The sequence below is a fragment of the Scyliorhinus canicula genome, chromosome 15 (genome assembly GCF_902713615.1).
Source record: "Scyliorhinus canicula chromosome 15, sScyCan1.1, whole genome shotgun sequence".
NCBI lineage: Eukaryota > Metazoa > Chordata > Chondrichthyes > Carcharhiniformes > Scyliorhinidae > Scyliorhinus > Scyliorhinus canicula.
The window spans coordinates 54362262-54389584 of record NC_052160.1 but is presented as its reverse complement, the minus strand read 5'-3'; the positions used below and the strand labels follow the sequence as shown (position 1 = coordinate 54389584).

Genomic DNA, 27323 nt, shown 5'->3' with positions numbered 1-27323 from the left:
AAGCTCAGGGGTTGGTATGGAGGAGATCAAGAAAATACGATCCTAATCTTCGTTCTTTGGGCTTCATGGTGGCCATTCTGTTTGAGAAGAGCAGGGCGTGGGTGGAGGGGACATTTCATGTCCTGAAATTGAACACAAGATCAAATTTATTGAATAACAAAAGAAAACAAAACTATGATGGGAATTCTCTGTTCGTCGGGATTCACATTTCCCGCTGGAAGCACACACTGGCCAGTGGGTTTTGTGGTGATGTGGAGTGGAATGGGAAATGCCATTGATAAGTGGAGGGACCATGTGAATCCAGTCCTATTTCTTTATACGTTAGGAAAAGTGAGAATTGAAGACTGATGGCTGCAAGAAATATCCACACATTCTTGAGATTACACAGGAAGGAGAAATTTACTTTTTCACTCAATTGGATTTGGTCATTAATCCAAAAATAATTTTCGATCTTTGGGAAATCATAACCATATGGATGAGATTTAGTTTGAAATCCACTTGTCTAGAATTCCTGATTCAAGCTTCAAGAATCCCAGTTGGAATAGAATGTCCCGATGTTGTTGCCAGCAACAAGAATACAATATACTTTTTAATGGTTGTGTCTCATAGGTTTCCTTGCTTCTGGTGTTTATCATAATAACAGCACGCTGCTTTGTACGGACCTTTGAGACCATTCAGTACAGAATAAACCGGATAAACTGTGTTTGCCGACAAAGCATCAGATTCCTTCTTAGGTCATTATGTATAGATTGCAGAAGCTGTGTTTGTATATTGACCCGTTCCCTCTTGTACTCCTGAAATCCTCCTGACACTTCTTTAATGGAAAGGGGAGCGCAGTTACCACTCGCACATTGAACCCTCCCATCAACAGTGAGGGCTGCAGCCAGCGGAGCATCGCAAGCATTTTGAAACAATTACTTTGTGAGCCAGATTAGACTGGAGATGCTGACCACTTAGTTTTGCATCTCATAGTCCTAGAGTTTTTAACAGCACGGAAAGAGGCCCTTTGGCCCATCATCAAGCACCAATCTACATTCGTCCCATTTTCCAGAACTTGTATTCTATGGCAGTTCAAGTGTGTTCATCTAAATACTACTTCAATGTTGCGAGGGTTCCTGTCTCCACCACCCTTTCAGGCAGCGAGTTCCAGATTCCAACCACCCTCTGGGAGAAAAAGCCTTTTCACAAATCCCCTCTAAACCTTCTGCCCCGTACTTTAAATCTATACTCCCCCGGTTATTGTTCCCTCCGGTAAGGGGAAGAGCTCCGTCCTATCTGCCATACCAATGTGGCAATAAATTGGAACTTTCTGCATTGGGAGGTTATGAAAAGTGGCTATATTGAAATGAAGTAACGAAAAAATTAAAGAATGATAATGTTTCACTATTAGAATCTTCTTTGAGAGGGCAGCACCGTGGCGCAGTGGTTAGCACTTCTGCCTCAGGAGGCAACATGGTGGCGCAGTAGTTACAACTGCTGCCTCACGGCGCTGAGGTCCCAGGTTTGATCCCGGTCCTGGGTCACTGTCCCTGTGGAGTTTGCACATTCTCCCCTTGTCAGCGTGGGTTTCACCCCCACAACCCAAAGATGTGCAGGCTAGGTGGATTGGCCACGCTAAATTGCCCCTTAATTCAAAAAAATGAATTGGGTACTCCAAATTTATTTTTAAAAAAAGAAAGAATCTTCTTTGAAATGAAACCATTAGCAAGTAATTTGTTCTCTCGAATTTTAATATATTAAATAATTAGCTTGAGTATGAAATGGGGCAAAACAGCAAAGTGAACCGAGGGCAAGCTAGGCCTTTCAGATCCTTTCAAACTCTTCCCTTTTATATTCCAACTGAAGTACTCTTGCAGCAATGTCCCATGTTATTCCCATATACTTGAATTGAATGTGTTGTCTCTGTGTGTTCCCATCCATTTCTGTTTGCCGTGACCCCCTTAATATTTTTTTCCAAAGTGAACGCTGGTTATGGGGTGACCAACCACCTCAGATTTGGCTTTCCGTCCCGTGCCCCAGATCTGAGCTTCCCAGAATCCCATTTGTCCTGGATGTCTCCTGTGTCTGCATCTTTTGTGTCTGCTGACTGTGCAGTTGCGCCTGTGCAGACTTGAGCCCACACAGCCATGAGGGAGCAGAGGGGGAACTGGCTAGCATTCTCCTCAGGTTGTCCGGCTTCTGCAGGTGGGTGGTTTGGGTTGGGGGTGGTGTTTAGTGGGTGACCAGGGTCCCATCTGGTGGCGAAGCTGGTTCTGAAGCCAGGTAAGGTGCCAGAGGCAGCCTCTGGTCTAGGCTCAACCTGGACTGTCTCCAGCTCCACTCCCTAGCCCACCTGCTACTGTCCTGTCAGCAGCCTCCCCTCTCCCACAGTTTCATCCGCAACCCCCCAGCCCTTGCAGTCCCTCTAACACGCCCCCTCGATACTGCAGCCCCATCACCATTCCTCCTCCAATGGTCAAAGTGTCCCTTTATTTTTCTCCCCAAGAGTTGGTCACCCTGGCTGATTATTTTACTGTGAGAACTGACTTCAACATTACTAAGCTGAATTAGTATTACCCATTTGTGAACCCGTGTGTGTGTTTGTCTGTCTGTCTGTGTTAATTCAGCTTGCTTAGTGTCCGGCATAGGTCCTTCTCTGTGCCAATCCCTTTGACTGCATTTGTATTTTTAGTTACTGGCAATGGTAATCATGGAACTACTAGATTGCAGATTGTTACAATAACCCATCTGGTTGACTACTGGCCTTCAGGGGAGGAAATCTGCTATCCTTACCTGATCGGGCCTACACATGATTCCAAGGAATAAAATGTTTTAAAACTCTCCCTTGCTAGTATAATGTTCTCCCCTTCTGCACTTTGTATGCTCTTCGTTGTGAATCATTAACCAACTCCCAAGAGCCCCATTGATATCACTCCGAGACTAGCTATCAGAGGATGGCTTAGTAGACCAAGAGACCATCTGTCTATTATTACTTCTCCTTTCTTGCGGGTGGTGCCTGGGCTACAATCAGCAGGCTGAGGCCACCGACACAAACTTGGCTTCTGACCAGTCCCATAAAACATCTCATTGGCCATCCCAACTGCTACCCCACTGCATTGTCCAATCAACATTCTAACTTTTCCAGAAAATGCGAGTGAATGCTCACTGTTTCAGCAACGTATAGTTAACCCTGAGGGGGAAAATAGTTGCAATCCCTTAAGAGTGAAAAATTCATTGTACCCGTGCTATTATACAAATGCAGAGAGATTCCTTTCCGTCATCATTTGTAATTAAGTTCATCATGAAATCCCCACAGATTGTAATTTGCAAAATGTGGGATAGACTCCAGCCTTTGTTTTGCCCCGAGAAAAGGATTCTGACTGTTGTTGAGCGCACCGTAATTGAAACCAGTCTTGGGAGTTTTTCAATTTTCCACTATGTGCCTGCAAAACATCTTGCATGCAAGGTTACAGTGAAAAAAGGGCATTCTGTAAAAGCCAGGGGCAGTATAGAAATCACTGATGGGAAGCAGAAGGGGATTTGTTGGGGGGGGGGGGGGGGGGGGGGGCTGTGGGAGTTGAACTTACTGAGAGCACTAATTGTCAGTATGAAGTTGGCAATGACCACCATTAAGGTGACCAGAATAGATTGATGCCCTGACAGTACTTAGGCGTAGAATAGTTTGGCACTGGCTACTATCTTCCAAGTTACCATCATTCAGAGGGAAATGGTAGTGGTAATGCCTCTGTCCTAGTAATCCAGAGGCCCAGGGAAGGATTCTCCCACCCCCCCGCCGGGTCGGAGAATCCCGGGGAGGAGGCGTGAATCCCGCTCCGACGCCCGCTGCCGTATTCTCTGGCGCCGGTTTTCGGGCGGGGGCGGGATTTACGTCGCGCTGGTCGGGGGCCGTTGGCAGCGGCCCCCCGGCAATTATCCGGGTCCCGATGGGCCGAGCAGCCGTCAGATCCTGGCCAGTCCCGCCGGCGTGAAATGGACATGGTCCCACACGGCAAGACCTGGCTGGTCGGCCGTCTCGTGGAGCCCTCGGGGGAGCGCTGGGGGGATCTGGACCCGGGGGGAGGGCACGATGGCCTGGCCTGTGATCAGGGCCTACCGATCTGTGGATGGGCCTGTACCGTGGGGGCACTCCCTTCCTTCTGCGCCAGCCTCTGTAGGGCTCCGCCATGGCCAGCGCGGAGAAGGAGCCCCCCCCTGCGCATGCGCAGGAACACGCCAGCCAGTCTGTGCATGCGCGGAACCATGTCTGCAGTTCTGTGCATGCACCAACTCGCGCTGGCCCTTCGCCGCCGGTTGGCGCGGCGCTAACCCCTCCGCTGCTGGCCTAGCCCCCGGAAGTGCGGAGGATTGGCCCGACGCCGGAGTGGTTCGCGCGATTTTGGCTCCAGCGTCGGGCCGTCCCGCCAATTGCGGAAGAATCCCGCCCCAGGCTAGCCTTCTGGGGGCACGGATTCAAATGCCACCACAGCACCTGGTAGAATCTATATTTAGTTAATAAAATCTGGAAGTGAGAGTTGGTCTCGGTGATGGTGACCATGGAGCTATCATTGATCGTCGTAAATACCCATCTGGTTCATTTGATGCCCTTTGGGGAAGAAAATCTGCCATCCTTACCTGGTCTGGCCTACATGTGACTCCAGACCCACAGCAATGCGATTCACTTTTAAATGCCCTTCGAAATAGCCCGCGTAAGCCAATCGGTTCAAGGGAAATTCGGGATGGACAACAAATCCTGGCCCCGCCCGTGACACCCACGTTCCATAAAATAATTTTTTTAAAGTGAGGTTCCACATGGTCAAAAGCATCACTCCCACAAAGTGATGAAGGATGAATTTGGAGGGTGACCCACCCCTCAATTAGCAGCTGGTTCAGGAGATCACTAGTCCCTTAAATTGGAGAAATAACCAGTGGGTATTTGAAGAGAATGGAAAATATAATTTTAGGAAGGAGGAAAAAGAATGCAGAAATGTACAAACATTTTAAAATGTAAGTTTATGTTATTTACTTTGTAAACGATCCAAATGGCACATCCCTGCTGATAGAACCTCGCATGATCAGCAAAGGCTTTCGATCTCCATCTTAGTATTGTTATGAGCAACACCCCCTGAATAAACCTTCCATCATGTTTGCAAAAGACCCAAGCGTGTGTCCCCTCCACAACGTTTCTATCTGCGGCAAATTGAGAATATAACGCAAGAGAAAACTGGCGACGAGGATTAGGGCTGAAGAAACGTGGTGAGGCACTAAAACTGCTGACGGGAAAAGTGAAAACAGCGATGAGGGCAGAGGGGAAGTTCTCAGGACTGGATTCAAACATTGACTGAGGGAAAATCCGCCGACGCAGAAAGGTTTTTGGGGAAACAAACAAAGCACAGCCGCGAATAAGCAGAACAAAAGTTTTTAAAACTTGCTTGTCATTGAAAGTGGGTAGACTCCAGGCTGTCGGGACCGCGCATATGGCAAAGTGAAACAGGCCACGGGAACGGGGATTTCAAAAGCCTTTCCGATCCTGTGCAAACTACTACTCGAATAAGACAAACGACAATCCTGGAAAAATATATATTTTTTAATTTTGCTTTGTGGATTAGAAGCCCTTTTGATTCATACACAAAGAAGCAGAAGGGAGGAAGATTGAAGGAAGTATAGACCCTGGGAGCCGGTATTCTAAATGACGGGGAGAGGTGGCACCATGGACATATTTGATGAAGACTGTGAGACTTGGAACTCGAATGAAGAGAGATTTCAACTTTATCTCATAGCTAACCAAACAGACCTAAGGGTTGCAACATTTCTCAGTTTAATAATGTGTAAAATGTTTATGCTATGTCAAAATTTAGTCTACCAGCAAAACCAGGAGATAAAACCTACAATAAATTGATGAAGACTCTAGAAGGACATTTCTCACCAAGACCATTTATGGTTGCAGAAAGGTTTTGGTTCCACCACTGTAGTTAGGAAGAAGGCAAAAGCATTTTACAATGTGTGGTGACCTGAAGAAGGTTAGCAAAAGGCAGCACGGTGGCGCAGTGGGTTAGCCCTGCTGCCTCATGGCGCCAAGGACCCAGGCTCGATCCCGGCTCTGGTTCACTGTCTGTGTGGAGTTTGCACATTCTCCCCGTGTTTGTGTGGGCTTCGCCCCCACAACCCAAAGATGTGCAGGATAGGTGAATTGGCCACGCTAAATTGCCCCTTAATTGGAAAGAATGAATTGGGTATTCTAAATTTATTTTTAAAAAGGCTAGCAAAATGCCATGAGTTTGGTGCAACATTAGACGAAACCCATCATGATAGTCTGGTATGTGGACTCCGTAATAAAGCTATTCAGAGAAAGCTGTTTAATGTAAGCAACTTAACTCTTCAATCGTAGAAATTACCACTTCAATGGAGCTAGCAGGAAAAGAGACTTCCGGGTTGGGACCTGGATCGAAGTTCCACAAGATGGAGACTGGCAAAAACATGCCTGCAAATGTACAGCCATCGAGGTGCACAAATTGGATACTCAGCGTGGGAATGCTGGAATAGAGAAAATAAGTGCAAGAGCCAGCCAAAAAGAGCTATATTGCCAAAGCATGCTGGTCATGGCAAACATAACCAACAAATAAGATATGTAAGAGGAAGAAAACAACCAAGCCTACTAGTCAAGTCTACAAAAAGGGATGAAGTTTAAGACCTCTCAGGAGACAATGCACCCTAACGACTTCAAGAGCTGAAACTAGCCACCTTGCCAGTACGGGGCGATCAAGATTTCTGGGTCTTCCCAAAACTTGATGGTGACCCAAGTCAAAATCGAAGTGGCTGTATCATCGATACCGGAGATAATCTATAATCAGAAGTTGAAGCATCTGCCATTGAAACCATCAAATGTTATCCTACGGTTATACACAGAGAAGTTGTAACATTAAAAAGATACATTGCAGTTGAAGTGGAAGTAAATGGACAAACAGCGGAGTTGCCTCACCACGTTGGCCGGGGAACTTTCCTGCTTTGTTTGGTAAAACATGGTTGGGGAAAATTAAACTCAACTGAGGAGTGGTAAATCAACTGATTGATTCAAAGAATGACCTACTGCACTTCTGGAAAAGTATAAAAAGGTGTTTGTAGACCCATTGGGCTCAATGACAGGAGCTGATGTCCAACTCAAAATTAAGCCAAACAGTATGCCAAAATGTCTCAAGGCCAGGACCATACCATATGCCATCAGGCCAAAAGTTGAAGAAGAATTGGAAAGACTTGTTTAAACAGGAGCCATTGAACAAGCTACTACAAGTGATTGGGCTACAGCAATAGTTCCTGTACTGAAACAAAATGGCTCAGGAAGGAAGTGTGGAGATTTTAAGACAACTATAAACCCGGTATTGTGCACAGAGCACTATCCACTGCCGCTGATCAAAGACTTATTTGCTGGCCTTTCTGGAAGTCAGAAATTCACTAAAATAGATCTGTCCCAGGCGTATTTATTTATTTTTTAATTTAGTGTACCCAATTCATTTTTTCCAATTAAGAGGCAATTTAGCATAGCCAATCCACCTACCCTGCACAACTTTGGGTTGTGGGGGCGAAACCCACACAAACACGGAAAGAATGTGCAAACTCCTCACAGACAGTGACCCAGAGCCGCGATCGAACCTGAGGCCTTGGCACCGTGAGGCAGCACCCAGGCGTTTTTACAAATGAACGTGACTGCAAAAGCTCAACTGTTACTCACTATAGTGACACAGAAATGTTAGTCCTGCTACAGGAGACTTCCATTTGGGATAACATCTGCTCCTACTCCTTTTTTAGAGATCCATGGATCAAATTCTGAGTGGGCTAAATGGGATGCAATGTTATCTAGATGGTATCCTCTTCCGGCTCAAGTGAACATGAGCATTTGAATAACTTGGAAGCTACACTGGTACATCTACAAAATCATAACCTATGAGTTAAAAAGGAAAAGTACGACCTTTTCATTACATTCAAAGATGGCTCACATAAGGAGCTGAGAACGATGATAGAAATCTTAGCAGCATCGTGTTCTCAAGATATGACTCAACTGACGTTGTTTCTGGGATTAATAAATTTGTCTCAGATTTAGCAACACGATTGAAGCCTTTAGGTACTTTGTTATGTGCCAAACAGGTATGGCACTGGATAGAAGAATGCAAAAGTGCATATAAAGAGATAAAAAAGCCTTAAAGAAGTCAGAGCTACTGGTTCACTACAATTCCAAGCTGAAGTTACAACTTGCTTGCAATGTGTCACCCTGTGGGGTTGATGCAGTTGTCTCGCACATAATGCCTTCAGGAGAGGATCGACCAGCAGCATTTGCTTCACGAACTCTTACTGGCGCAGAACCTAATTACACACAACTAGAAAAAGAAACTTTGAGTATCATGTTCAGAGTAAGAAGGATTCACCCCTACTTTTATGGATGTCATTTTACTCTCTTGACAGATCTGCATTGCAAATCAAGCAAGAACCTGAAGAAAATGTTGTCAACATCCTACATTTCTCACACACAGATAACATACCTGTGATTTGTAACTCAAGTAAAGAGATACACAAGAACCGCCCAGTGATGGGCAAGGTTATGATCTTGGTCCAAAAAGGAGCGATGTCAGACATGCATAGGAAAAATCCAGACCTCAAGTCCTACATCACGCAAAGACTTGAGTTGACAGTCCAAAATGGAGTTTTATTATGGGGAATCCAAGTGATTATTCCATCATGCTTGCAAAATAAGATCCTTGGCCAACTGCATAAGGGACAACTAAGGATGAAAAAGCTGGCACACAGTTATTTTTGGTACCCAGGATTGGATGCTCAAATCGAGGAAAAAGTAGGGCAATGTCAGTCCTGTACAAAACTTAGAAACATTCGACCATTGTGAACATTACCTCCGTGGGAATGGCCAACGCAGCCATGGCAGAGAATACACATAGATTATTCTGGTTCAGTGGAGGGACACGAGGCCCCAGTGTTGGTCGATGCACAATCTAAATGGCCGGAGGTAGTGATTATGAAATCCATGACAACAGAATAAACTATTAAGAAGTTGGATGAAATATTTGCAAGATTTGGTAGACTGGAGCAGTCGCAAGTGACAGTGGAACTTTGTTCACTTCCAAGAAGTTTGAAGACTGCCGAAAAGAAAATGGTATACAGCACATAAAGTTGGCTCCGTACCAAATGGATTGGCCGAACAATTTGTACAGTCACTTAAACACTCAATCATGGAGTGAGTTTCACCCCCACAGCCCAACATGTGCAGACTATGTGGATTGGCCATGCTAAATTGCCCCTCAATTGGAAAAAACATGATTGGGTACTCTATATTTCTTTTAAAAGACACACAATCAAGGCATCAAAGGATCATGTATATTGTCAAGACGAGTGATTAACTCATGATAACTGAAATATGACATATACAATGACACAAGTTCACCATAAATACTGCTTTTCAAAGAATAAAGTTTGACCGTAGCATTGTGGATAGCACAATCGCTTCACAGCTCCAGGGTCCCAGGTTCGATTCCGGCTTGGGTCACTGTCTGTGCAGAGTCTGCACATCCTCCCCGTGTGTGCTTGGGTTTCCTCCGGGTGCTCCGGTTTCCTCCCACAGTCTAAAGATGTGCAGGTTAGGTGGATTGGCCATGATAAATTGCCCTTAGTGTCCAAAATTGCCCTTAGTGTTGGGTGGGGTTACTGGGTTATGGAGATAGGGTGGAGGTGTTGACCTTGGGTAGGGTGCTCTTTCCAAGAGCCGGTGCAGACTCGATGGGCTGAATGGCCTCCTTCTGCACTGTAAAGTCTATGTAAAAAAATCATCAAAGGACAACGACAAGCACAGATTGCTAGAAGGGAACCAAACTCGAAAAAGAGAGTATTTACTCAAAGAGAGCGAGTACAAGCAAGAAGCTGCACTACAGATGAGAAATGGTTATCTGCAGTTACCCTAGCAAAAACAGGTCCAATATCATACACTGTACAGATGGATGATGAAAGAGTTTGGCAACACCATACTGGCTAACTACTCGCTTCACAAAGTGAAATCTCTGAAACTTCCCAAAGAGTATTTTGTCGGAAAATCTAAGCAGTAATACTTCTGAACAGAAACTAAACAGTCAAATTCAGTTTCTATTTCTGAGGAATCTTCAACACCAGTGAAGACGGACACTAAAGTAACTTCACACAAAATACTACCAACTGAAGAAAAAGAAGACACTTCAAAGGTCTCGAGTAGCCAGGTTCCAGAAAGTCGAATACAACCCAAAAGAAATAGATGTCCACCTGAGAGACTATCTTATTAAGTTGGATATGTGTAAAAAGATAATGGTGCAAAGTAGTGTATCTAAAGTATAATTGGGTATGTTGTTCTAATGTTAAAAATAATTGTCGTTTGTACTAAAGAAGTAAAGGGGTGTTACATATTTAAGTAATAATCCCTTCTGGTGGAACATCATATGAAATGAAATGAAAATGAAAATCGCTTATTGTCACGAGTAGGCTTCAATGAAGTTACTGTGAAAAGACCCTGGTCGCCACATTCCGGCGCCTGTCCGGGGAGGCTGATACGGGAATCGAACCGTGCTGCTGGCCTGCTTGGTCTGCTTTAAAAGCCAGCGATTTAGCCCAATTAGATAAATCAGCCTCTAAATCGTATGATCTGTGGTGACGTCAGCAGAGTGTTTGCACGGGCTTTAGTTCCTCATCTTTGTATTGTATGAGCAACATCCCCTGAATAAACCTTGCATTGTGTTTGCAAGGAACCCAAGTGAGCATCTCCATAGCTTTTCTCTTTGCAGCATATTGAGATTAAAACAGTTGCCACAATCCCAGAGGCTGCTCTCCCCTTTTGAGAGCTGACTGGTGGTGATTTAACCTGAGGGTCACAACACCTCAGACGAGGTAGAGAAGGCGGGGCCTCCATGTATAACCTCAGCCGGCATGGGGATTGAACGCTGTTAGCGTCACTGCATCATGAACCAGCCGTCCAGCCAACTGAGCTAACGGACCCCAGAGTATAGATTGTTGCATTTTGTGCCTTGGACCCCTTTTTCACCTACATTCAACACATCTACTGGATAATGAAAGCAATGTGAATTAATTAAATCTTCCTTTCAGAAATAACTGATATATTGTCATTAATAGGCTGCTGATGATCAGTTTAAGAAAATATGTTCAGTCTCAGATTTTGTGTGAAGTGCCAAAATTTCAGAACATGGCACTCCTTAAATCCCCCAACTCGATTGTAGCTCTGTCACTTGTTGCTGGGTGTTACATATTTACGGGTATAACTGAACAGTTCCTATAAAAGATCCCTTGGCACTATTATGAAGGCATCATACGCATTCTCCCTGGCGCCCTGGGCAATATTTATCGCTCGGTAGTAGCACTGCTGTTTGTGCGAGCTCCTGTACACAAATCGGTTGCTGTTTTTCACTGCAATATGGATGCATTTTACCAGCTGTAAAGTGTTTTGGGACATTCTACTTTCATGTAAGGTGCTACATAAATCTATCATTCCTTAACACAATGAGAAAAGTGTTATGTGCCTCGATGGTGCCCACCAAACCTTGGGCGCGATTCTCCGCAAATGCGGCGAGTCGTAAAGGCTGCCGTGAAACTGGCCGTGTTTCACGGCAGCCTCCGCGCCCCCTCCCAGGACCCGATTCTCCCCCCCCCCCCCCCAGGCGGGGCTAGCAGCGCGGCCCCGTGCAGCACGGCATCGCAGGCTTAGCGACCGTCGCTAAGTCCGCGGGCCAAGCGTCACGGCGGCTGACGTGCACAATGACGTCAGCTGCGCATGCGCGGATGACGTCATCACGCAGATGCATCAAACCCGCGCATGCGCGGGCCGTCATGCCCCTCAGCCGCCCCGCGGACTGATCCTGCGGGGCGGCGGAAGAACAAATAGTGCGCTGGTATCGGACCCGCTGCCCGCAATCGGTGCCCACCGATCGCAGGCCCATGCCACCCTTGGCACGGCCGTACCAATCGGTGCCATGGTTGTCCGGGACGGCACTTTGCGGCCGTTTTCACGAACGGTGAGAGCAGGTGTGATCGCGTTCGTGAAAACGGCCGTAAAGGCCTGGAACTCGGCCCATCGGCCTGGGGAGAATCGCTGTTCGCCGTAAAAATCGGCGAGCAGCGATTCGTGTCATGGGGGGGGGAGGGGGGGGGGGGAGAATAGCGGGAGGGCGTGAAAAAAGTCAGGAAGGCCCTCCCGCTATTATCCGACCCGTCGTGGGCAGCGGAGAATCGCGCCCCTTGTATTTGGTGGATTGTGTCATCGCTTGGCTCAACCATAAATGGGAAAACATGGCCATAATCCTTAATAGCCCATTGTTGGAAGACCTTGAAAGAAATAGTCACTCGCTTTGCAGAGGCTGCTGTGGTTTGAACTTTGAAATGTGGACCTGGATTTTCACCTTCGAGGCGGGAGCAGGAGTTGGGAAAATCCAGGTTAGGCCCATCTGCCTCGAAAGAAAGTGCCCACAAAGGTGGGAGTTTCATTGTGGGAGACTGGAGCTGTGGGGGGGGGGGGCAAGGTTGGGCCACCCGAAGTGGAAAGTTTTTGGAGACAGCCATCAGGCTGTTGTAAGAGACCCACTTTTGTGCAGTGGGAGTTTTTCTCAGTCATAATGGAAACAGAAAAGCCCAACAGCCCCCTCACCATCCCCCCCCCCCCCCACACACTCCTCATGTCCAGTCACTATGGATGCATGTCAAGCTATGACCATTCCATGTCCATTCACACTATACACTGTACAAAAAGCAACAAATCTTAAAGCGACATTAAGAACTGTAAGAAAAAGTTTTCATAATGCAGCCATTCATTGATGCCTTCCCACCTACGTAAAAATCTCCTTTTTGATAAAGGGCAATAAAAATGTCAATCTTCCAGACCTTCTAAAGTTTAAATAGCTGAAACTGCGGGTACTTGAAACCTCTTAACCTTGTGTAAATAAACATTGTGCAATCGCCAACAGAAATCAGGGAGACAGAGCTGGTCGTCAAGCAATGTTTTCTTTGGAGCTCAGTTGTTTCAGTGCTCCAGTGGTGTGTTGGCTCTCAGTCAAGCATACGTAATGAGGCTTGGCTGGGAGTCCAGAAATCCATTAGCCTGTTTTTATAGCATAAAGAAACCCACATCCTACTGTCACTATAGAGTTCATTGCTTCAATACAGTGTATAATGGGTAGATGGGCATGGAATTGTCATAGTCTGGCATTGGTGACTGAGGGGCCACTGGGGTTGGGGGAGGGGCTTTACCTTGGCATGGGTCTTGAGGTGCCATAGGGTTTTGTTGGGGGCACATTTTGGCATCAGGGGCATGAGAAGGACCTTTTGAACTTGAAGGTATCCTCATGCAAACTATGGTTTATGACACCTCTGAGGTGTTGTGATCCAGGATTCACCAAAAACCTGGCCCGACTCTATGAAATTTGCAGAGGATCAGGACGGGCTGGTCCCCACAACGGAGCCAGCTAGGTCAGGAGTACAGGCTCGTGACCCGAATCAGCCCACACCCGTCAAAAGCCTTATCAAAATTTGGAAGACCGAAGAATGGTGTTGGGAATACTGGAATCAGATCCAGTTTTAACGGGCTCGAGTCATCCCGACTTGGTAAAAATCCAGGCAGATATTTGCTCCTATGACCTGTGAACAGAATTTGGGGATGTGATGTTGCCGGTGTCATGGTGCACTTCCGTTTCCATGTACTGAAGAGTTTGAATATCCAGGTCATAGAATCATATGGCATACAAGGAGGCCATTCGGCCGATCGTGCCCATCCTGTTCTTTAAAAGAGCAATCCAGTTGGTTCCCACTCTCCATTTTACCTTTAGATTTCTCGTTCAATATAATAGACCAACGTAAAAAGCCAAATGGCTAGCCATTTGAATTCAAAATCTACAGAATCAAAGTAAAATTTGATTTTAGTAATCCCCTCCTCGTCAAAACCTAATACAATTGATAAATAGGGTTTGGGGAGATAAATGTATTTCTTTCTCTCCTTGATTCTTTAATTCTTGAATGCTGCTGCAGTGGTGGCACATTGCCAATTTTGACAGGGTTGGTATGTAGAAATCTGCTTTAGGCTGTCCAGTAACAATGGCAATCGCTGTCTCCAGTGTGCTCTTCTGGTGCAGTACCACACAGCTTTCATCAGTCACATCCCATGGAAGCAGCAAAGGAAAAGGCGAGGGACAGCCCTGCGCTCGGGAGTAACTAACCCTTCTAACAACATACTCTTCAACCAGCATTGTCCAACTTCGGCTTCCAGTTCCCATTATGTTTTTTTTTATTTCTTTAGATGTCAGGCAAGATTGCCAAATGTTGGCCACTGCAGTGCAAATTTTGATTTGATGCAGGTGGGGCCAAAAGCACGTGTTACGTCATAATTCGGAGAAATGGAAAATGAGTTCTGCTAGTGAGCGGGTCGTTTCTTTGTGGCCAATTTCCTTTCTTTCACAAAAGCATTCGTGACACTGTTGTGATCGGAAATCCCACTTGAAGTTCCCCTTTTTGCAATTGATTCATTCAACAAAAGTGCACTCAGAAATGTCATCTTTTTTAAAGCAATCTGCTCCACATTCATTTTAGCAGCTGATTATTAAAAAGAGAAAACTGGGATACGATATCTCTGAACATCCCCCTCCCTCCCCCCCCCCCCCCTTCCTTAATTTGGACCTGTTGCTCTAGTCAAATGCATCACACATTCCCTGACAGGAACGGAATCAAACTTATCACTGCTGTAACGTTTTTTGGTCGGGGGTGTGAGTAAGGGGCAAAAGCTTTTTCCTCCCCACAATTGTCTCTTCCCTTTACTCACTCTACGCTGACATCCTAATCTTGACCAGGAAGTTGCCGAACAGGATTGCAGACTCCCCATTTCCTGCAGTTGTGGAATGCGGACCCTGCACCAATACAGCCGCTCTGTCAAAGGGATCTAATCCTTCTGAGAGTTGTAGGAGTTCTGCCTTGTAACAGGAGCACAGAACAGGTGCTGCTGCACTGGTCGCCAGTTATATCCCCTCGCCCTTTGGTGATCACAGAGACTTCAATGGGGCTGAGTTACTGGGCGGGACGTAAAACAGGCAGCCAATATGGTGCTGCCAGTTTCTGAATGCTGCCCCCAAAACTAATTTATACAAAAAAACACCGGCAGGTAAAAAAAATGAGACGTTTTTGGATTTCAGAAATGAAAATGAGAAATTGTTAGAAATATGCAGTAGGTTGATCAACGGATAAAGATAGAAAAACCTAGAAGTTCATGAGAAGTATGAGTAGGCCATACGGTCCATTGACACCGCACCACTATTCAGTAGCTGAACTACATCAATCCAACCTTCCTGACCCATTCCTCTCTCCTATGCTGTGTCCATTTGATGAAAAAGGTTCAACACAGAAACCTAACCTTTGTGTCAGCCATGGCTGTGTTGGTAGTACACTTACCCCTGATTTTGGAAACATAGGCTCAAGGCCCACATCCAGAGACTTGAACAGAAAAGTCTCGTCTGGCACAATATTAAGGGAATATTACATGTCGGTGGTGCTGTTTTTTTTGGAAGAGATGTTAAACCTAGAGATATCTGCCCCCTCAGATGGAACTAAAATATCCCATGGTATTATTTCAATGAAGAGCAGTGGAGTTCTCCTCACTGTCTTGCCAATATTTAGGCCTAAACCAGCGTCAGTTTAAAAAAAAATCAGGGGCGAGATTCTCCGTTTCCCGACGGCGATTTCGTAATTGCCGATCGAGCGGAGAATCAATTTTTACGACTGAATCGGGGGCGGTGCCTGTTTTACCCAGGTTGTGCATGCTCCGCTCCCGCCAAAATGGCATCATCACGGCGGGCGCCGCACGCCATTGGGACGGCCTCAGGACGTCACCTGAATGCCCTCCCCCGATTCTTCGCCCCCAATGGGCCAAGTTCACGATGGCGTGGGGGACGTGTGGTCCCAGCCGCGCGGGAACCCGGCGTGGCGGCTGCAACTGTGTCCAGTGCTGCCACAGTCGGGCGGGGGCTGTGCTGCTGGTGGCGGGGCTTCGGCGAGGACTGGGGAACGAGGGGGATGTCCAGGGGGGGCACTATCTGGCAGGCCGGGTTTGCGAACGGCCGGCGCCATGTTGCACTGCAGGTCGTCGCCGTGCACGTGCGCGACCATGGACCCGGCAATTCTCCAGTTGTTTATTTTGCGGAGGCCAGGCGTTTTACGTGGCGTGGCTGCGAGCCCCTCATCAGTCGCTGGATCAGTGTTGGGGCCTCGCTGATTTTTTCCACGTAAAACGCCACGGACCTTCCGGACATAGCCTCAAAATCAGAGAATTTAGCCCCAGGTCTTTATCACAGTTGTGTGTGTGGGAGCCTTTGTGAGAAAATTAGTTGCCACGTTACAGCAGTGAGTTCACTTCAAGAATACTTCATTGGCTGCAAAGCACTTTCAGAGTTCCCGTGATTGTGAAAAGTGCTTTGTGAATGCAAGTTGTTGCTTTCAAACATATCTTTCATGTTTACATAGTGATTGGCTTGTTGCTTGTTACACCAGGTGGCCAGCGCCAATTCTTCCTGTAACTGCAAATACTTTTATTTCTGTACCAAGTCCAATTCTGTGATCAATGCATAGGAGATAGAAATTATCAAGGTTGGAGTGCTTTGGGCAATCTATACACAGTAATAAACCTGTACGAAAGATTATGCAAGATTTCACACTAATTGCATTGATTTTTGCACTCATCCAGTTCTGGCTTCTAGCACATCTGCAACTTCCATCGCTTTAAAATTGGTGGCTATGTCTTCAATTGCCTCAGCCTTAAATCTGTAGAATTCCCTTCCTTAAACCTCTCCATCTCACTCTCTCATAGAGGGCGGGATTCTTCCCTACCCGGCGTGACGGGGGGTCCTAGCATAGGGGAGTGGCGCCAACCACTCAGGGGTCGGGCCTCCCCAAAGGTGGGGAATTCTCCCCGCCTTTGGGGGCTAGCCCTGCGCCGGAGCGGTTGGCACCAGAAGACTGGCGCAAAAAACCGGCGCCCCCAGCAGCGGGGCTGGCCGAAAGGCTTTCGCCGGTCGGCGCATGCGCGATGTGGGTTTTTCTTCCGCTTCCGCCATGGCGGAGGCCGTGGCGGCTGCGGAGGAGAAATAGTGCACCCAGGGCACTGGCCCGGAGTCTGAGCGGGGGGCCCCGATCGCGGGCCAGGCCACCGTGGGGGCACCCCCCAGGGTCCGATCGCCCCCCCCCAGGACCCCGGGGGCCCGCTCGCGCCGCTGATCCCGCCGCCACCAGAGGTGGTTCAAACCTCGGCGGCGGGAGAGGCCTCCCAGTGGCGGGACTTCGGCCCACCCGGGCCGGAGAATCACCGCAGAGGCCTCGCCGATCGGAGTTGCGAGATTCCCGCCACCGCCACTTCCCGGGTGGCGGAGAATCTCTGCCACGGCAGGGGCGGGATTTTCGGCGGCCACAGGCGATTCTCCGACCCTGCTGGGGGTCGGAGAATTTCGCCCAGAATCTTTTGAGGGTAGCACAGTGGTTTGCACAGTTGCTTCACAGCACCAGGATCCCAGATTCAATTCCTCGCTTGCGTCACAGTCTGTGCGGAGTCTGCACGTTCTCCCTGTGTCTGAGTGGGTTTCCTCCGGTACTCCGGTTTCCTCCCACAGTCCAAAGATGTGTTGGTTAGGTGAATTGGCCATGGTAAATTGTCCTTAGTGTCCAAAAAAAAAGGTTAATTGGGTTACTGGATTACAGGGATGGGGTGGGTTAAAGTGGGGTGCTCTTTCCAAGGGCCGGTGCAGACTCGAGGGCCAAATGGCCTCCTTCTGCACTGTAAATTCTATGATCATGCATGATCTGTGATCGTCTGAACGTGCAGATTTCGCACGGACTGTGACCCAAGCGGGGAATCGAACCTGCGACCCTGGTGCTGTGAAGCAACTGTGCTAACCTATGAGCCACCGTGCTGCCCTCCTTAAAGATGTCCCTTATTGAGCAAGTTTTTGACCATCTGCTGGAGTAACTCCTTATGTGACTAGATGTCAAATTTTGGGTTTGTTACACTCCTCTGAAGTGTCTTGGGAAAGTACATGGATGCAAGTTGTTGAATTAATGCAACATGCTATATAACACGGAGCAACATGTAAATAACAACATGAAGAGCAAACAAATCACGGACTGTTCCACGTCCAGCATTCAGGTTATTTACATTAACACGATTGAGATGATGCCTGTATTTACGGACGGTCGTATTATCTGCTGACAGTGTGATCAGTGTGATTCATCTAAATCACATTGCGATTCATGTCGCTACTTGTTCCAAAATTACTCTCATTATTCTGCAATCAGCTTCCTCATTTCTTTTGAAACTGTAAGAGAAACTGAAATGAAACGGGATTCCTGCTGAAAGAAGCCCTGAATAATTGATGACACCATTGTATTTCAAATCAGTAAGGGTACCTTGGTTCAAGCTTCTTCGCTCCACTCACCTTGGCTGTGGCTTGTACCGACTGACCAATGTGCATATACAGCTTTCAGCGCAGGCTGCCTACCGGCAAGGATTGGCCTGAAGTCTCCAAGGAATGAAGATGAACCTCCTGGACACAACTGCAAACAAAGCCCAGAGAAAAATCAGAGCAGCATTGAAACAATTAACTTGTTTTTTTTAAATGAGTTTAACGCTTACATTCATTATTTATTACAAATATTGGATGGAGATGGCGCAATTGGCAAGAGGCCATGTGATGAAACCTCCAGGGATCATTCCAACCAGAGTTGGCGACCCTCTTTTTGATCCACAGATGCTTCCCAGTGGAACTATCTGGTCCACATTGGATTGCTGGCAAGTTCCTCTCGGCAGAAGCAGACAAGCAAAGTGGGATTCTGAAGTTCATTAATAAATTGGGTCCATCTCCCGGATTTTTCTGGAGTCAATTTATTCCAAGAGAGGATTCCTCTTAAGTGCTCCAAAGTGAGAAATGGTTGTAATAAATCAATTTCTCGTGGCTGTAAGACAACTTGTGACGCCACACTTCCCTTTTTTTTGTGAAGGAGCTCTCAACAACAGAGCGTTGCGCAAGTTCTAATCATTTTATTAATCATGCTCCTAGAATACGTCGGCCCAGAAATACTTTTTTTATCTGCAAGGCGCAGCGTTCGCAGAGCTCAAACCAGTGTCTCGGGTTCACTCTGCCCCGTTACGAATCTGGAAGCAGTGTAGGGGGAGGGTCATGAACATACTATTGTTTTGAGTGTTGCCTGAATGACAATACAGCACTGAAGCACGATATCGAGGCTGTGTTGTCCCAAATGTGGGCTTGAACCCCCCTTCCGCAGCCCACCATCCTCCTCCCACCCCCAGTCAATCCTCAGACCATCACTTCTGACATGCCTCAGTCATTAGACACCCTTGTATCAATGGATAGAATCATTCTTCAAAAATAGAAGCAGGAGGAGGCCATTCAGCTCTTGGAGCCTGCTCCACCACTGATCATAATCATGGCTGATCATCAAGTTCAATTCCTTCCCCCATATCCCTTGATCCATTCAGCCCAAAGAACTATATCTAATTCCTTCTTGAAATTACATTTGTTTTCACCTCAACTACATTTTGTGCTCGTGAGTTCCACAGATTCACCACTCTCTGGGTGAATAAATTTCTCCTCACCTCAGCCCTAAAAGGTTTACCCCTAATCCTCAAACTATGACCCGAGTTTTGGACTCCCACACCATTAGGAACATTATTTCTGAATCTACCTTGTCTAATTCTGTGAGAGTTTTATATAAGTTTCTGTGAGATCCCCTCTCACTCCTATAAACTTAAGTGAATATGATCCTAACTAATTTAGTCTCTCCTCATGTGACAGTCCCACCATCCCAGGAAGCAGCCTGGTAAACCTTTGCTGCACTCCCTCCATAGCAAAAATCTTCATCCACAGATAAGGACACCAAAACTGCACACAATACTCTAGGTGTGGCCTCACCAATGCCCTGTACAATTGTAGTGATGTTTCATCACAAGAGGTTTGGGTTCAAACTGCAGTCCAATGTGAAAATCTTCTGGTTACTGACTGCAAGGGCCCTTTATGAAATTAGTCTGGGTTGTCTCAGTCCAGTTCTTATGGAATCACTGATCCTACTCGAAGGCTAATCACACTCTTGCCCAGGGAAGGTACGACAAGTCTAGTGTTGAAAATGTAGACACATCACACAGATGATGGAGAGGCGTTGAGGCACCATTGTTGGGGTAGAATAGAACAAGCTTTACTTTAAGCAACTGGTTGTGCTAGACCTGTCCTGAGGGGGCTTAATAGTGCATGCAGCAGAAAAAGTTCAATTTCCCAGACTAATGCCTCCCATCTCAACGTGCATTAAAACCTTTGCTTAACCTATGTTAAGCTTGAAGTTAGGGCAGCACGGTGGCGCAGTGGGTTAGCCCTGTTGCCTCACGGCGCCAAGGTCCCAGGTTCGATCCCGGCTCTGGGTCACTGTCCGTGTGGAGTTTGCACATTCTCCCCGTGTTTGCGTGGGTTTCGCCCCCACAACCCGAAAGATGTGCAGAGTAGGTGAGTTGGCCACGCTAAATTGCCCCTCAATTTAAAAAAAAAATGAATTGGGTACTCTAAATTTATAAAAAAAAGAGAAAAAAAAAGCTTGAAGTTAATCCCCTCTTTAGCCCACACAATGTGTTCCGCCCAAGATAATACAGAAATGCATCTAGGTAACCACAATGCAGTGAAAGATCTCAAAATATTTCACTATTTTTGAACTGCGGCCTACAGCGAGATAGTTTGACATTTAAAAATTGAATTATTCAACAAATTGCAGAAGCATCAATGGCTTCCCAAAAAAACTGAGGTGGCATGGTGACGCAGTGGTTGGCACTGCTGCCTCATGGCGCCGAGGACCTGGGTTTGCTGTGATACTGTCCATGTGGAATTTGCCCACTCTCCCAGTGTTTGCGTGGGCTTCACCCCCACAACCCAAAGGGTAGATGAATTGGCCACACTAAATTGCTCCTTAATTGGGAAAAAAAAGAATTAGGCACTTTAAATTTATTTTAAAAAACGGAATAAGCAATTTTCACCAGGAAATTTGAAATGAAGAGGAATCGGTGATACCGTGAAGTTACTAACTCTGCTTGGACACATACCAGGAGGTTCCACCATCTTGTCTTTCATCCTGAAGTGCCCAATGCCAGTCTAAAAGAACTATCTTTTAAATTTCCAATACCGTGAGAAGAACTAGATGAAAAGGTTCAAACGAAAATTGGAAACAAAAGAATGCACATTTTGAAGATTCTTCTTCTAGTTTGCTCGCAGCTGAGTCCAGGAGATTAATCACTACTTCCTGAACGGTTGGTGACCCAAACTGTTGCTGTCCAGGTGGATTGTTTCCTGGTCATTTGCTGCTCTTTTTCACGCTAACTTCATTGACTGTTAATGTCAGCTTACTTTTGGTAAAAATAAAGATTATTATTAGTTTTATTATTGATATGATCACCAGGGAGCAGGGTGGAGGGAGTGGGATGGGGTGTTACAGGCAAGCAAATTAAATCCCTTCTGGTTTAATGAGCCCCTATTTCCAACCATGACCATTAAACGCCTGACTTCTGAATGATATTTTCCTTAAAGGTCCCTGCTCTCAAAGCAACTTTACACTTTGATGAATTGGGGTGTAAACCAATGCCTCACAGCATATAAATTTGCAAATGAGCGTTTCCAACTTCCGAATGAAGAAAAGGCCCATACACCGTGATCACGTGAAATGCTGTAAAAAGCAGCATCCATTTAGTTCAGGTTCAGGAGCTGGGTGACGACTTTGAGAAATTGGAACGCATGACTAAAGAAAATTCTGCTTTCATAGTTATTTTGAATGGAATTTTCATCAGCTATTTTGCTTTATCTTACCATATGCAGTTACATAAGGACAGAGAGGGTAAGTCATACTCCAAAGCCAGTTAAAGGAAGGAAGTAGTCTTGGCTGATACACGGTATAGCAAAGCACACTGTGTTTTCTGCACAAGAGTGTGTCTGTTTTCATGAACTCTATGGCACAGTGCAATTAACAGTTGTTTTTACACGCTATAACCCAACTCTTCCCTCTGGTTTATTTTTGTAGCCCAGAGTACATTGCTGATGGAATTTTTCCAAGGAAAATATTCCAGCCTATCCTCGGAGACACATTCCATGTGCTGCATTTCGAACCGCCAGCTACATGTGGTGCTTTTTTCCCACATTTGCTTGGTGACATTTTTTCAGCTGTCATTACGTAAAACTGCACCGGCAAAGAAACAAAACAATCCACTAATTATTGTGAAAGATTTTGTCATAATTAGGCTGTGAACACCCCCCCCCCCCCCCTCCCCCCATTCTCACCTCATTACGCATTGCAGTACGCAGAGCCTGACCATCCGGAGCCTGGATTCCTTCACAGCTGCTGGCTGTTCTGCATCACAGTTAGCAGGTGCATTATTCTGTAACGCCATAATCTTAAAATTCTCATCCTTGTTTTTAAATCCCTCTCTGGCCTGTTTCCTACCTCTGTAGCCTGCTCCAGTCCTCTGTGTTCTCTGTGCTCCTCCTGTTTTTCTGGCCTCTCTTGTACATCCCTGACGTCCATCACTCTGCCATTGGCAGCTGTGTCGTCAATGCCTTGGCCCAAAGCAGTGGAATTCCCTCCCTAAATCTCTCAACGTCTTCCCACCCCCACCCCCTCCTTCAAACCTACCCTCTTGACCAAGCCTTAGACCACATGTCCTGATGTTCTTTTTTGTGGCCCAATGTCAGGTTTTGTCTGATAACGCTGCTGTGAAGCATCTTGCGATGTTTTCCTATGTTGAAGAGGCTATACAAATACAAGTTGTTGTTGTACTGCAACAGGACAGCAAATGTTTCCATCTGTCCACGCCCCTTTGTCCTCACCCCAAAAACAAACTGTGCACTCTGAATGGGCACCTAGCATTCTTCCATTTCAATTCCTGAGCCGAACAGTGAGGTTTCGTAGAATCATAGGGCTGGAATTTACATGCCTCCACTGGCCATGCTTTTGGCAGGGGGCTGGGGGCATGGTAAAATAGGGTGGGTGCCCAGCCTACCATCTACCCACCAACCCTGAACTCAACCCCATAACACAGTAGTTGGGCACCCAAATTGGCAGCATGTAAATAAACAATTATGGGCCAGTTGAGCTTGTTACCAAGCCAATTGGCCCCAATAGTACTCTGCCCAGCCCATAATAAAGTAGGCCTGGGCAGGCGGGTGGGAATTGGCAACCAGTTTTTTTTTAAAGGGCGAAAAGGAAAGGGTGTTTACTAACTGGGGTTGGGGGGGTGCCCGTTGCATGTTGGGGGCAGCCACCCAAAGCTAGCACCCCTCCCCCCCCCCCATCTATTTGTCTTTTCTACCTCCAAAACCCATCCCTTCCACCCCTCTACTTAAGTTGGCCAAATCCTCTCTGCCCAGCACCCTGGTGTTACCCCACTCAAGATCCATTGGGTCTCCTTCTTGGGCCTAGTTGTAGTCCTGGCAGTGCCCGCAATTGAGATCTTGTTGCTGCCAGGACTGCTGGAGTTGCTGGACAACAGGATTGGCGAGCGAGGAGTGGACATCCCACTATCAGCCAATTTGGCCTCCCCACTGCGTATTATGGCTGTGAAGCAGACTTGCAAAGAGCGAGTTGGTGAGCCATTCTCCACCCCTATCCTGTCTAAGTATTTTCACAGTCCATTTGGAGGCCATTCAGCCCATCATACATCTCTGACTCACTGACCCGCTTACGCCCGTTTCCCCAAATGGTTTTCATTTTTCTTTTCTTTCCTCGTATATTTCTCTGTATCACATTTAAAAGCCATTTCTGAATTTCAGCACCTCCACCATAGTTCCGGGTAAGATGTTCGATGCTCTCACATGCCAAAGGCAATGGGCGGGATTCTCCGGGTCCCCAGCCGCCTGTTTCTCGGCAGCGCACCGTTGCTGGCAGCAGGAATCTGTTTTCCCGCCTCTTGTCAATGGGATTCCCCATTGTTACCACCCGACGTCGCCAGGAACCCACGGTTGGGGTGCGCTGCCGGCGGGAAAAGTGAATCGCAACAGCTGGAGAATTCCGGCAAATGTCTCCTAACCTCTCATTTTATGTAATTGATGAAATCTTTAAAATATTGATCCGTTGACCAGTGGAAATAGTTTTGTTCCTCCTCAATAGAAAGAACTTGCATTTCTGTAGCAACTTTCATGATCTCAGGTGATATCAAAGCACTTTTATAGTCAAGGAAATACTTTCAAATATAGTCACTCGTGTTGAAGCAAGTCTCTTTACAATTTTGATGCCCTATTGAATTCCCTCTTAACCTTCTGTGAAAAGAACCCCATTTTCTCCAGAGTCTCACCATAACTAAAGCCTCTCGTGCCTTTTTATTTACTGCTGAAATTGTTTACTCCATCAGGTGAAAACGCATTTATAAGTGGTAGTACTGGGAAATTCTAAGGGGATATTTCACATTGAGTCTCCTGGATGGATACAGGAACAGAAGTAGGCTATTTAACCCTGCCAGCGTGTTCCACCACTCAACTAGGTCATGGCCCCACTGTGTGTCTTAATTCCATCGACTCACCTTAGTACCGTACCCCTTAGTACCCCTCCCCAATGTAAATCTCTCAATCTCATTTTTTGACATTCTCAATAGCCCTCAGTCTCAGCAGCCTCTTATGGTATTGGGTGGGGGAGCGGGTGCGGCGGAGGGGGGGGGGGGGGGGTGCATGTTAGAGTCATAGAAATCTACACCTCAGAAGAGGCCCTTTGCCCCATTACATCTGCACCAGTCAAAAACAGCCATCAAAGTATTCTTATCCCAATTTCCTACCCTTGGCCCATAGCCGTGGCATCGCAAGTGCACATCTAAATACTTCTTAGATGTTATGGGAGAGGGGGGTGTTGGGTCTTCTAGATTTCCACTATCCTTTGTTTTGAAGAAGGATTCCTGACATCGATTCTAAACGGCCTAGCTTCAACTTGAAGATATGTCCACTTGTTCTGGACTCCCATCAGGAAATTGGGAAGATAGAGAGAAACTATCAACTCATTTAATCATCTTAAATACTTCAATTAAATCATCCCTTAATCTTCATTAGTCAAGGGAATACAATCCTAGTCTATGCAACCTGTCCTCTTACCCCAGGGGGGTTCTGGGCACAGGTTTGTGCATAAAGACTGCACACACAACGTGAAAATCCAATGTTTCCAGCTGCAAGCTTTAGTGAAGACTTTAGCTTTCAATGGTTCAGTAGCTGGACTATTAAACCTTCATGATTTTTATAAATAAATAAATATTGGTATTGACAGTTCTGATATAAAAATGTGTCAAGTATACGTTTTCGATAACATAAGTTATGCGCACTTAAAGAATTATTCTGACCAGGCAGTGGTATGTTCACTGAGATATGTTGGTGGGCCTATGTCTCTGGGTAGCAAAACTGAACTGGTTTCCATGGTAACCCGATCCATGAGTATGACTGGAATCCGTGACTTATGGCTCGTGAGGCAGGAGTGACTACTACTGAGCTGCTACAGCAATGGGGAATCCTTCCAAGTCCCCTGCAATTGGAAGCACCGCCCTCCCTCCTTCGGGCCTCCTGTGATCAGCAGCCCTCATTCAGGGTTCCTCAAGATCAGCTCTTCTCCCCCCCACCGCGCCCAACCGTCCAGGTCTGCCACGATCAGGAGTCCCCACCACTTCCCTCCCCCACTCCAGTGTCCACTGCAATCGGGGTCCATCCCATACCTGGGTCCCTTGTGATCGGGCACCTGCGTGGGTTCTGCTGCGTTTGGGAGCCTCCTCCACCCCTCTTTCCCCCCCCCCCCAGATCTGCCACAATCAGGATCACCCACCACACCCCTCATCCTGCATTCCCCCCAATCCAGGACTGTCAGAATTGCCACCACTACCCCTCAAGGTGTGGCCAGTTGCAGCGCCTTATATAACATGTAGAAATAACCTGTGATTCTTTGCAAATTTCCGTCTCTCAGTTTTACCCAGTGACTGGCAGAGAAGGAAATCCTCTCCACGGGATTAACGGAGGCACCCTTCACATCCTTGGCATGTCTCAAAGCACTTCACAGCCAACGTAGCAATGTGGCAAACGGCAGTTAATTTGTGCTCAGCCATGTCCCACGAAGTGATCATGAGCAGATAATCAATGTCGACTGTCACTTGGTGAGAGATAAGTATTGACCAGGACACCAGGGGTAACACTTATACTCTTCAAATAGGACCATGGGATCTTGTGTCCCTCCTGAGAGGGCAAACAGTACCTCAGTTCAGTGGCTTTTCCAGAAGATGGAATCTGCAACAGTGCAGCACTCCCTCCTGCTGCACTAGGAGCATCAGCGTGATGTTATGTGCTCGGCTCTCAGGAACAAGACTTGAACTCATGGCCCTCTGCCAGTCAGGGAAGACTCTCGAGTCATTGAGACCCGGTGAACAGGTTGGAAGGGCAAACTTAGCTGCGAAGAGGTGGGAGCAGGTTGCTGTACTCTCTGCTTTAACTGGGAATGACGCACTGCTCAGGCTGCGTGATCCAGGGCTTAAATTAATATTTTTCTCTACAAATTACAACCTCTGTGTTCGGGCTTAATTATGCGTAAGGCTTGAAATAGGTCGAACAAGAAATATTGTTGATTCAGCTTTGTGAAGAAAAACACCTCTTTCTATGCCCTTTGTTGACTCAGCGACTTTAATAACATGGCACGCATTCACATCTGTGCTGCCTTCTCTTTTTGTGTGTGTAATGCACTCTGTTGATCCAGCGGAATCTGACTGTTACAAATATTGTCTCAAAAGCAAAATACTTAACCCTATACTGCCTCTGCAAATGCTGCGTCAGTGGGCCAAATGCTTCAAGCATGGGGTGGGAGTGTCACAGGTTTGTGTCACCGAGCAACCAGCATCACTGAGGCTGCAGGAAGGTGGGGGTCAGAGTCATAAAGATTTACAGGACGGGAAAGAACCCTTCGGCCCATCCGTGTCTGCGCCAGCCATCAAGCACCGATCTGCTCTAATCCCACTTTCCAGCACTTGCCCCATAGCCTTGTCTGCTCTGGCATTTCATGTGCTCGTCTAGATACTTCCCAAATGATGTGAGGGGTCCCGCCTCCTCCTCCCGCCTCAGGCAGTGAGTTCCAGATTCCATCCGCCTTCTGAGTGAAAAGGTTTTTCCTCACATCCCCCTTACATCTCCTGCCCCTCACCTTAAATCTATGTTCCCCCCTAGTTATTGACCCCTCCGCTAATCTCTGACCCTCATAATTTCAATCAGGTTCCCCCTCAGCTTTCTCTGCTCCAAGGAAAATAA

At 46.8% G+C, this 27323-nt stretch overlaps 2 protein-coding genes across 6 annotated transcripts in view; one reads left to right on the top strand and one right to left on the bottom strand.

Moving 5' to 3' along the window:
- Positions 1-27323, top strand: part of LOC119978050 (uncharacterized protein C7orf50) — a 431834-nt gene that overhangs the window by 364487 nt on the left and 40024 nt on the right. The gene's annotated exons all lie outside the window — the stretch shown is intronic.
- Positions 1-27323, bottom strand: part of LOC119978047 (probable G-protein coupled receptor 146) — a 102272-nt gene that overhangs the window by 61817 nt on the left and 13132 nt on the right. For 3 of the 5 annotated variants that reach the window (XM_038819387.1, XM_038819385.1, XM_038819386.1), the window contains one exon: positions 18465-18582. The gene's annotated coding sequence lies outside the window, so the exon portion shown is untranslated. Of the gene's footprint in view, positions 1-18435; positions 18583-26283; positions 26303-27323 lie in introns of those variants that run through there. The other 2 variants (XM_038819389.1, XM_038819388.1) reach the window with 2 other exon arrangements.